Genomic DNA, 10,379 nt, shown 5'->3' with positions numbered 1-10,379 from the left:
CTTTAAAAAGCACTGAAGCCAACATAAACCTCAATAATTGCTTGGCAAAGCATAAGGAAGAAAAAGACCTGTGGGATCTGCAGTTTCCTACAGGATCACATCCATGCTACCCTCTGCTCAAATACAATAAAAGGGCCAGGACAAATGGGTTACACAGACATTTCCAGTTCAGCTGTGCTCTGGAGAGTACAACTGGAATATAAACAGCATGGATCTTGGTTTAAAGGAAACAGCACTTCATGCTAATGGTGTGCATGCTCAGATCAATTCTATTGCTGCAGCTTTGGAGGTGTCCCTGGCAAGTGAACCCATGCAGACATGGAATGGGTAGTGGGAAGTAAGACATCAGGCAGGAGAGTCCTTTGAGCACAAGCTGGCAGAGGCAGAACTTGTGAAAACTGGGGGATGTGATATTTCCTCCTACCCACCACACAGCAGTTGACTTCAGTCAGAGAGAGAGGAATGTAAGGGGGGAAAAAAAAGCTAATGCATGACATGCAAATATTCTGTGCTCCCTCGTGACCACCTTTCTCTGAAACTTTACCAGGAGACCCAGCTGGTCACAGAAAGTCTGGAACAATTCCTCTGATTCCTCTGTTAGCAGAGAGCTGTTCCATACAACATGAGTTTCCCAAAGCCACCTCTTGAAAGCCTTGTGCATTAATGAACAGTGCCTCTCTCTCTCCTCCTCAGGTCCGGCTAATAAGCCCCTACAGATCTGCTTTGAGAGCAGTGGGGAAGTTCTGCTAGCTTGAAAATCCAATTTCATTCCCAGCACAGATATTTGTATCTTCACAATCCACTCATTTCTGCTCTCCTGTGACAGTCACTCACTTTCTGCAGTCTCCCTGATCCCAGTGGCCCAAAGCCAGAAAGAACCACTAGGCTCAGAGAAACACAAGACAGTTTGATGATAAGTGGATTCTTGTGAGAATTAGGCAAAACCCAAGGGATTCATCTGAAAGAGAAGTTTTTGAATCGTGGAGTGACACTTTATCAAGGTTAGCTTGCCTTGAGGTTGCTAAAGACACTATGAAAGGCCTTTGGCCTCTTTATTAGCCATTCCCATATACTAAGGGATGATGATAAATCTTTAACAAACAGCACTTTAAAATTCTTTGTTCCAACACATTTAGCCTTTATAAAGAAATCAAGCATTATAAGCTCTCTGAGCAGTTTGTCCCCCTTTCTCAGCCAGCGTAACTGATCTCTGAAGAAGCTGTTTTCCAACACCTTGATTTCCAACCCCGTTCATGTCACAGTCTAAGACTGCTTTATCTCTGTCTTTCAATGACAGCAGCGTCAGGGACATCATCTTCTTAAAGTGCAGGGTTAAAGGAACTCAGGTCACCAGGAAGGCTGGGAGGAGGAGTATCCTCCTTTGGACAAATCTCACAGCTCCAATGACAAAGGATTCACCTTTCTCTCAGATTCTCACATTCAGCAGTTCTCTTCAAGTGAAAAATAACTCCTCACTGACAGCTGTTACAAAAATTAATTGCTCTTAGAACTAATTGGAACCTCAACAAAATAGTATTTAGGCAGAAAAGAGTGAGATAAATCATAAGAAGTCAGGACACATCTGTCAGAGACAAGATAGGGGCAGGCAGAAATATCCAGCCTAGCTCTGAGTTTCAAATGAGGGCACATGCTTCAAACCAATCATCTTCCTGCTCCAGTGGTAAGTGGCCACTTAAACCAAAAGAATTTTAAAAAGAGGAATGTGATTATTTTTAAAACTCTGGGAAAGGAAATCAGTGGCAATCAGAGACTAGAAGCAGTTCACCTCAGGGTATCTCCAGTTCAGTGCCTCTAATATTTACAACTTACTCAAAATCAGGCATTTTGGTCGGAATTATGACAACACAAAATATTTATTAAAACATTTTCAGCAAGAAAAATCCTTACACAATTAGTTCAGTGTTTATCTGACCTGATCTATCTGGTTTTGTGCCAGTCCCACTAAATCAATTACTCCTACTGCCTCAAATGGGACTGTAACAAGAATATCACAGACACAGTTCTAGCCTAGTCAAAACAGGATGGCTTTTGTTCCCTTGCATGCTGGCATGCTTCAGACTGCCATAAATAAGGAGCAGATGGAATACAGATTGCACTGGGTAGAACTCAAAATAGGTTTTTGGCTATGGAAGACACAGTAGTCTCTGAAGCTTCTCAATAACATATAAGAAATTGTAAGGTTCCAGTTGAATTCTAAAAATACACCACCTTTACTGACAAGCAAATGTATCCCATGTTTATATTTAGCTCATGGCCACATTCAGAGTGACTGCTGTTGAGTTTTATGTGACAACAAGGCCATTATTGTTTTTGACCACACACTGGCATAAACATATCACAAACCCAGTTTGACAGAGATTTTATGGACTGCTAGAGAGGAATCACACAGACATACATAAGTTAATTATACAGGATAAAAAAAAAAAAGCAAACCAGAACATGTAGTAAGCCAGATGCTTTGTTAATCACTTTATGTGTACTACTTAGGAAACAAATAAACGACCCTGTGAGTCAGATCTATTACCTGCTGAATCAAATATTTTGCTACTCAATCAGATACCTCATCTCTTAAAACAGAAACATAGTTTCTTAAACTATAGGCAATATACTGCCTTGTATGTCATATAACATGATGTCCATCCACTGGGAAAAAACACAGAAGCAATGAGGTGCACTTGGAGGGTAAAGATCAGGTCACAGATGCTGCTGGGTAGAGCTCCCCCGGTGAGCTCTGTGTGGCTCAGGGGCACCACGGGCTGGAAATAGAGAGTAGGTGTGCCCCCTTTGGGCACTGCAGCTGCCTGCATGGCACGTTGTGTGCTGAAGGCAGGGCCATGAGCACAGCCCTGGCAGGTTAAGAACTACAAATAACCACCAAATGTCCATCCATCAGTCTGGGCTGTCACAGGAGTTTGCTGCTGGGGAGGAGGACCCAGCCTGTTATTCAGCATCAGCACCTCACTACCACCAACCCCCAAAATATCAAGCATTTGTGGGGGTTTCCTTGCTTGGAAAAATAAACATTTCCTGAGTTCTCATAAGCACAACTGCCACAAAGGATAATAAACCCCATAAGTGGTTAGAAAACTGAGGCCCTATTAATGATTTCCTTTCAGTCATAACTGATTAAATCCACACAACAGAATCCCAAGACGTTGCTAATGATAGTAGAATCTGTCAGTATGTGAGACACTATAAGGCTTTGTGAATTAAAACCCATTATTGCCCTAAATTATATATAAATTTCTCCCTTTCCTTGGTGATATGCAACATATTTTTTCTTCAGGGCAGTTAGATGATGTCAGCACAAATTACTGCTTTCACACAGTGCAGATGATAGAACCAGAGGCATTAGAGAAACTTACAAAAGCCAAATCTGAGGAGACAGAAAGAAGTGCTTCCTTTGACTTGGAAATAACAAATTCTGCTGTGGTATGATGGGCAAGGCAAAAAAAAAAAAAACAAACCAACTTAATTTGGGACGCTGATGGAGCTTCAAAAGTTTCACAGACTTAAAAATCTAAATTCAGTTTAGATTCTTGCTCTAAGTTACCAAAACCCCTCCTCAAATAGAAGTGCCTGTCTTTAGATACTCATATCTCTCCATTAAATGTATATTGATGTGTAATTGGATTGTTATCTAGCAAACTAAGGAACTCTATTTTCAGCTTGGAAAAACAATGAATATACAATTAGAGTGTTTTCTAAATGGTTTCCTATTCTTTAAATTTTTCTTAGTATATCAAAGTTGAAGGAAGGGCAGAGGAAATGCTAGAGGTTACATGACAGGTTCACAAGTTCTATACATGGCAAAGTTTGCAGGCAGTAAAACCCCAACAGGTTGTCAGACATATGACTCTATAAAATTTTTTTGTTACTTGAGATAGAAATACTGAACTTTCAAATTCAAGACCTGGGAATTGCTTTATTACCCTGCATAATATCCCTTTATTACGCTTCCATTACTGCCGTGTGTACACCAGCAGCCAAGCTCTTGGTTGCCATCTGCTGTTCCTGCTTCTACACGTCTAGCACGGCCAGGCCATGACAAGGAGACTCCCAAGCATTGTTAGGAACAGGCACAGCTGCTGCTTTCACACACAACCTGGGGCCCGGCTGGTCACATGGAGAGTAATCAATGCCCTCTCAAACCCAAATGCAGAGCACGAGTAGGGAGCCCAGGTTCAGTAGCAGCAGATCCAGTAGACTGGCTATGGATCATTTGGTGACCATGCATTGGTATGAAAGCCTTCCTTCCCAGGGCTGCCGTCCTTTTGCCAGCTCTGTGCTCGCCATCAAGGTGACTGCAGCACTCCCTGCTGCCAGCCCCTGCTGCCACTCGCCCCCGTCCTGTATCTGGCTGTGGACAGAACTAAGAAAGATCCCACTTAGACTTCCACTTCAGCCCTGCCCCCTGCATCCAACCTGGAGCTCCGTCTCCCAGCTATTTGCTCTGGTATCAGACCTCTGGGTTCCAAGTCTCCCAGTGCCTGCTACTTCCCAAGCTAAGAAGGTATAAAAGCCCTAAATTTAAAGTATTAATTTTGGAGCCTCTCTCTAGGCAAGAATTAAGGCTGTACCTGCCCCTCCACCTGTGAGACCTTTTCCACCTGTGTTTTCAGTTCCATCCCTCTCTGCAGTGCAGCAGGAACAATCTGACTTGTACCCAAACACTTGTAAATGACCTTGAGGAAAGTCCCTCATATTGAAGATTTTATGCATAGTGCCTTCCCATATTTACAGAATCACATGCCCTGCTAATCTGTCCTGGCCACATTTCTTTACATTTAACATGTTTAATTAATCAGTTTAGAGAGATCAAATTCACTTCATGACAGACAAGCCTAGGAATCATTTCATTTGCTTGTTAAGGAAAGCAAAAGCCTCTTTGGTAGTAGAAGTGTGAAAGCCAAAGTACTAAATGGCTTCCTTGTGTTTTCATGATTCTTTTTCATTCCGTGCCATCCAAGCCCTCTACAAACATTAGTTAATTCTTTGCAAATCCTTATCTTTGCTTTACACCTGGGGAAAATGAGCAAGGATGGTACTTATCTAAATACAGCCCCAGAGACTCACCGGTAGAGCTGAGAACAAAGCCCATGTATTTGGGTTCTCAGTCTTGTATCCTAAAGCCCTCTTTTTTCAGTGCACTTTTTCATTTTTCTCATTTTGAAAAGTAGCAGTTCCAAATAAAAAGGTTAACCTCAAACAGTACAGTTGTCCTTCACTCTTCTCCTGCTTCTCCATTTGAAGGGATGTGCAGATACAGAAGTTATGATTCCCTCCATCTTGGGTGCAAGAGAAAAACCTTTGGACTGTGCCACAAACAGTTGTGAGTTTATTTATTTTTCTGGCACACAAGTGATCTTAGTAACAGGAGATTAATCCACAAACGCCAATGTCTCATCCTAAAAGCCCAGTGTACAAAAGAACCATTACTACCCTGGCATGGGCCCAACACAGTGAAAGCAAGGAAGGAGGTAGCAGTGGCCAGGTCTGTCTCACTGAAGAGCAATGGTTAGAATTCAAGTAAAACTTTTCACAATTTTGCAGTGAATGTGTTCTGCACCACAGCACTGCTGGGTTTTCCAGATGACCAGGTATGTACTTATCTATTGCTATTAGCATCCTGTAGTATAGAGAGGCATCTTGAGAAGCAAAATCATTTTACTGCCAAAAAAGTGACCCTTCTAATACCAGTCTGTCCAGTACAAAGTTTGCCAACCTCATGGATAAAACTCACATCACCCTACAGTCTGAGCAGGATCTGCAGGTCTGGCCCTGCAACATTAAATTCCAAAAAAGCTTGAAAAGATCATGTTTGATTTATTCATAGCATCTACTTTTGGTAGACAGTAGAGCTTTTCTCATTAGCTTACCAATTACTGCAGAAAACATGGTAGTAAATGGTATTAAAATTTCAATCTGCATAGTTGACTGTGCATTTGCCTTATAACAGGCTGCTTATTCTTTACTCTTGGGATAATGATGTTTTATTTCACAGCAACGTTATTATATGCATTAAAATTTTTGACACCCATGGTAAAAAGCTTTTTGCTGTAGGTTTTCACTACAGGACTTTTCACGTATTTCAGTAGAAAGGTGTAAATACTGAAAAATGCTGGAAATAAATCCTTAGTAACTGACTCTTAGGCTCTGTTTGGTAATAAAGAAAGTGATGAGGATTAAAACGGGAAATTCTACTGAATCTAGAAAACACTGTGAATACTAAAAATTTACAAATAGACCTTTACTTTCCACCAAAACTGGAAACTGCACAACAATTACAGCGATTCGGCAAGTAAAGAAGCACAGTTTCTTAGTCAGAATAATGTAGCAAGACACATAAACTTAAGAAATTGTTTCCTACTCCTGGAATCTACATTTAGAGTTTTTACTTCAGAAAGTAAGAGCACACAAAAATGCTTATGCTGCATATAGAACACACTGGTATTGCCAAGGATGTGCATATACTTAGCCCCTTATTATTAACTTCATGCAAAATACAGGCATTGCAAGAAAGGCTACAGCTTCATTTACAATGTTTTCAAAGAATGCATGACTGTTTGCCAGTCATATATTGGGCACTCAACAAATCTCAAAGCACATAAGAGGAAGCAAAAGAGACTAATAAAAATATCAGCTCCAAAACAGCATCAGCATGTCCAGCTGCTGCTTCTGCACTGCTTTAGAGAGCTCTCTGGACTCATTACACTTGTGCACTTTGAAGGTTAAAGATGTTGAAGGTAATCACTGACTGTTAGAGGCTTTAATATTATTGTGTAAGTACTCTACAAACACAACACACCTGTAACTCACAAAGCACATGGTGACAACTTCCAAAATTAACCAGGAAACAAAAGCACTGTTTTTCCAGGAGTGATTTGGTCTGCCATCAGGCATATTCCAGAGCAGAAAGGTGGCTTTTCATTTATCCATAGTAATTCATATTTTAACAATGAAAGCTCTCATCCATCGCTACAGAGTCATTACTGTTATTAACATTGTCCCAGTGCTATGAGTGGCAATTCTCTGGAACATTTTGGGGCTTTGGAGCAGATTCTGATGGGATAACATACAGTATCATCATTTGAAACCCTAAAGGAGTGTTATTTACCTGATTTGGTAGCATCCACAGCTGTTTTGCACTGCCATTTGCAAAAGCTTGATGATGTTTTGCCTTGCCTGAAGACAGCTTATTACAAATACCTGTACAAATTGGTTAGAACCCATCTGGGAAGGCGAATCATCTACAGGAATGCTGGAGGAAACAGACTTTATGATATGATTACCCACATAGACACAGTCCATCCCTGTAGAGTAAGCCTCTGGATGAAAACTAGTTCTCCTGTATAAAGCATCTACTAATCCAAAAAAAGCTTACTAAATTCCAAAGCTTTAGATTACAACAGACTAGATGTTCCACATACCCCTGCCCTTCCCATTAATTTCTACTAACAGTTGTGAGCTCATCCAGCTGACAGTTATTGGAACTACAGTGCCACAGTTTTGTTTTGCCTTGCAGATTTTAAATCGGGCTACACTACAGCACTGTGAAATGAAGCTGCAGCAATACAATTTAACCCAAAAAACATTAGCACCAGAATGACTGAGGCATCACATGTCTCTAATAGGACTGTTAGTGCACTTGTAAGAAAAAAAATTCCAAGAATGCAAGACGTTAGCTCCAGCACAGCTGTTCTAATGAGCTCATCTAGGTAGTGGTCAGTAGGGAAAGCCAGGATTTTACCTGCAGGGCCCTCTGGGTATTTGCAGAAGTTACCTGTAAGAAGTTCCATTTTCAACCAATCAGAAAGCTATGTAAGCCTTGCTGCTGATGACACGAGCCAGGACTTTGGTAGATGTCATTAACTTCACGTCTATAAGGGGCTAGGAAAAAGAAATTGCCATTAGTTGACATTTTCTGTAGCAATTTTCAATCAGAAAGGGACAGCTGTTCTGTTAGTGCAACAGTAAGTCAGTCCTATGTGTTCTGAAACATCATTTCAGCATCACAACTACTGGAAACTAACTGTGCCCTTCCACCCAGAAGCGTTTACTTTTGCAGCAAACTCCCTGTACCAGTACTTGTGTCATTAAGGAAGCTGGCTATACACCAGGTTACTTCCACTTTGAAAGCTCCAGCATTTCTGACTGGTTCTTTCCTAATGCAGACAGGAGATGGAAATCACCATAATAAATCCACAGAAGGGGACTGCCAGTTTCCCTGGACACTTGAACATCTTGCATTCCTCATGCATCTGAGATCTCTAATACCCTAAGGCATGCAAAGCATGATAGTACCAGTAACAACCCCCAGCCAGTTCAGTGAATGGCTCTCTGCCATGCCATTCCCACGCTTTCACAGTGCATTAACATGCAAATCCACAATATCACATATGCTAATGTCTGCTAAAAAGGCTTTTCATTTCGGGACCTCAGCTTTAAGAACATCCCTTAAAGAAGATCCCTGCAGCATCACTGTGGGGAAAACAGGTGCAGTGCACAAGTGATGAAGGAAGACCTTGAGTGCTGTGTCACAATGAATGAACACAAGTGGATAGCAAAGGAAGGAATATGAAAACCAGCTGTGGTAATTCCTCCCTCCCACCTCAGCTTCAGCAGGATAACCAGAGCAATCAGTACATGGTCTGTGACCCTTTGGCTCTGTGAGGGGCCACTGCTTTGATGAAGCAATCCCAGCCTGTTTTGTTATACCCTGAGCTGCTACTCAGCTCTCAAGCACCAAGTAGCATAGATGATACAAGCACAGTGACTTCAGGGGCCATACATCTGTTCCTTCTACAACCACCACAAAAGCACAGAGCCTGAGTTGGCAGATGGAAGATTTGCCTTTGGGGAGAAATAGGTCACATATCAGAAAGTATCAGCTGAGAAACAGATGCAGTCTTTCTTCCCCAGCACACTGGTACTTTCCTCAAACACATCCTTATTAACTGAAGGCTCAGCTCTGTGAGAGCAATTCCCTGTACATTATGAGAGACAATCTTGCCCAGCAGGCTCAAGAGTGTAGCAAGGTCTCTGATGTACAAGCCTCTGACAAGGTACATGACAAGCACACTGTCGTGAGAAGCACAAAGTGGAAGGCTCAGAATAAAGACTTTACTTGGGACACACCACCTAGGATTTCTGACCGTTGCAAGGGAACAATTTTCCAAGGTCTCTTTTCTACATGCTGTCGATTAAACATGAGAAAACCAGAGAAATGGTGTTATATTTTCATGCAGTTGGGCTATTTACAGGTATTCACTAGGACTGCACTGGTATTTTAAGTCAAGTAGATTTCCCCACCGTGACCGTTCTGTTTGTCTTACTGAAACCATTCACAATGCCCCTCAGGTCCCACACTATTTAGAATCATAGAATAATTTCAGTTGGAAGGGACCTTTAAAGGTCATCTAGTCCAACTCAACCCTGCAATGAGCAGGGACATCTTCAACTAGACCAAGTTGCTCAGAACCCCATCCAATCTGACTGTTTCCTTGGATGGGGCCTCTACCATCTACCACTTCTCTGGGCAACCAGTTCCAGTGTTTCAACATCCTCATTATAAAAATGTTATTCCTTATATCTAGACTGAATCCACCTCTTTTAGTTTGAAAACATTTCCCCTTGTCCTATTAAAACAGCTGTCCTTATCTTTCTTATAAGCCCCTTTAAGTACTCAAAGGCCACAGTAAGGTCTCCCCAGAGCCTTCTCCAGACTAAACAGTCCCAATTTAAACCAATTCTAGCTAATGGATAGTGAATAAGGGAGAAAAAGGAGTGATGAAAGTGGAAAAAAAGACTGAAAATAACAGGCAGTAACTTGCACAGGTGACCTCTGATACCAGGCTCAACTTACCAATTACAATCTGCAGCAAACCCAGCACATTCATGTTGGTATGTTTAACAGTAAGGCAACAGTGTGCTGCAAATTTTTTTTGAGTACACAGAAGTCATCAGCTATCAATTCCACTACACAGTCCACAGAACTTTTTATCATCTGAGACATTTGCATAGCACTAAATACAATAAATGCAGCTCTAAACAAAATTGATTACATGTATATGTAGAAAAGTTTAGAAGTTACAGGGGATCAAAGTTGGTTTGGTTTTTTTTCTATCCATGGACTTCAGCCTGTCCTACAGTGCTTGCAAAGGGCACATAAGATCTTCCCCCTTCCTTCTACACAAATCTTCCCATGGCAAGTCCCAAAACACATGACACTCCACACTCTGCTAAACCCTTCAGCACTAAAAGATGAATTCCATAGAATTTCTCTAATGCTCCTCTGGAGTGTCTTTATCCATCTGCTACTTCACCACAGATTGCTTTAGTTTTCTTTAAAAAATCCT

The sequence above is a fragment of the Coloeus monedula genome, assembly GCF_965178545.1.
Source record: "Coloeus monedula genome assembly, chromosome: 14".
Classification (NCBI taxonomy): Eukaryota; Metazoa; Chordata; class Aves; order Passeriformes; family Corvidae; genus Coloeus; species Coloeus monedula.
Note: the sequence above shows the minus strand (reverse complement) of the source record.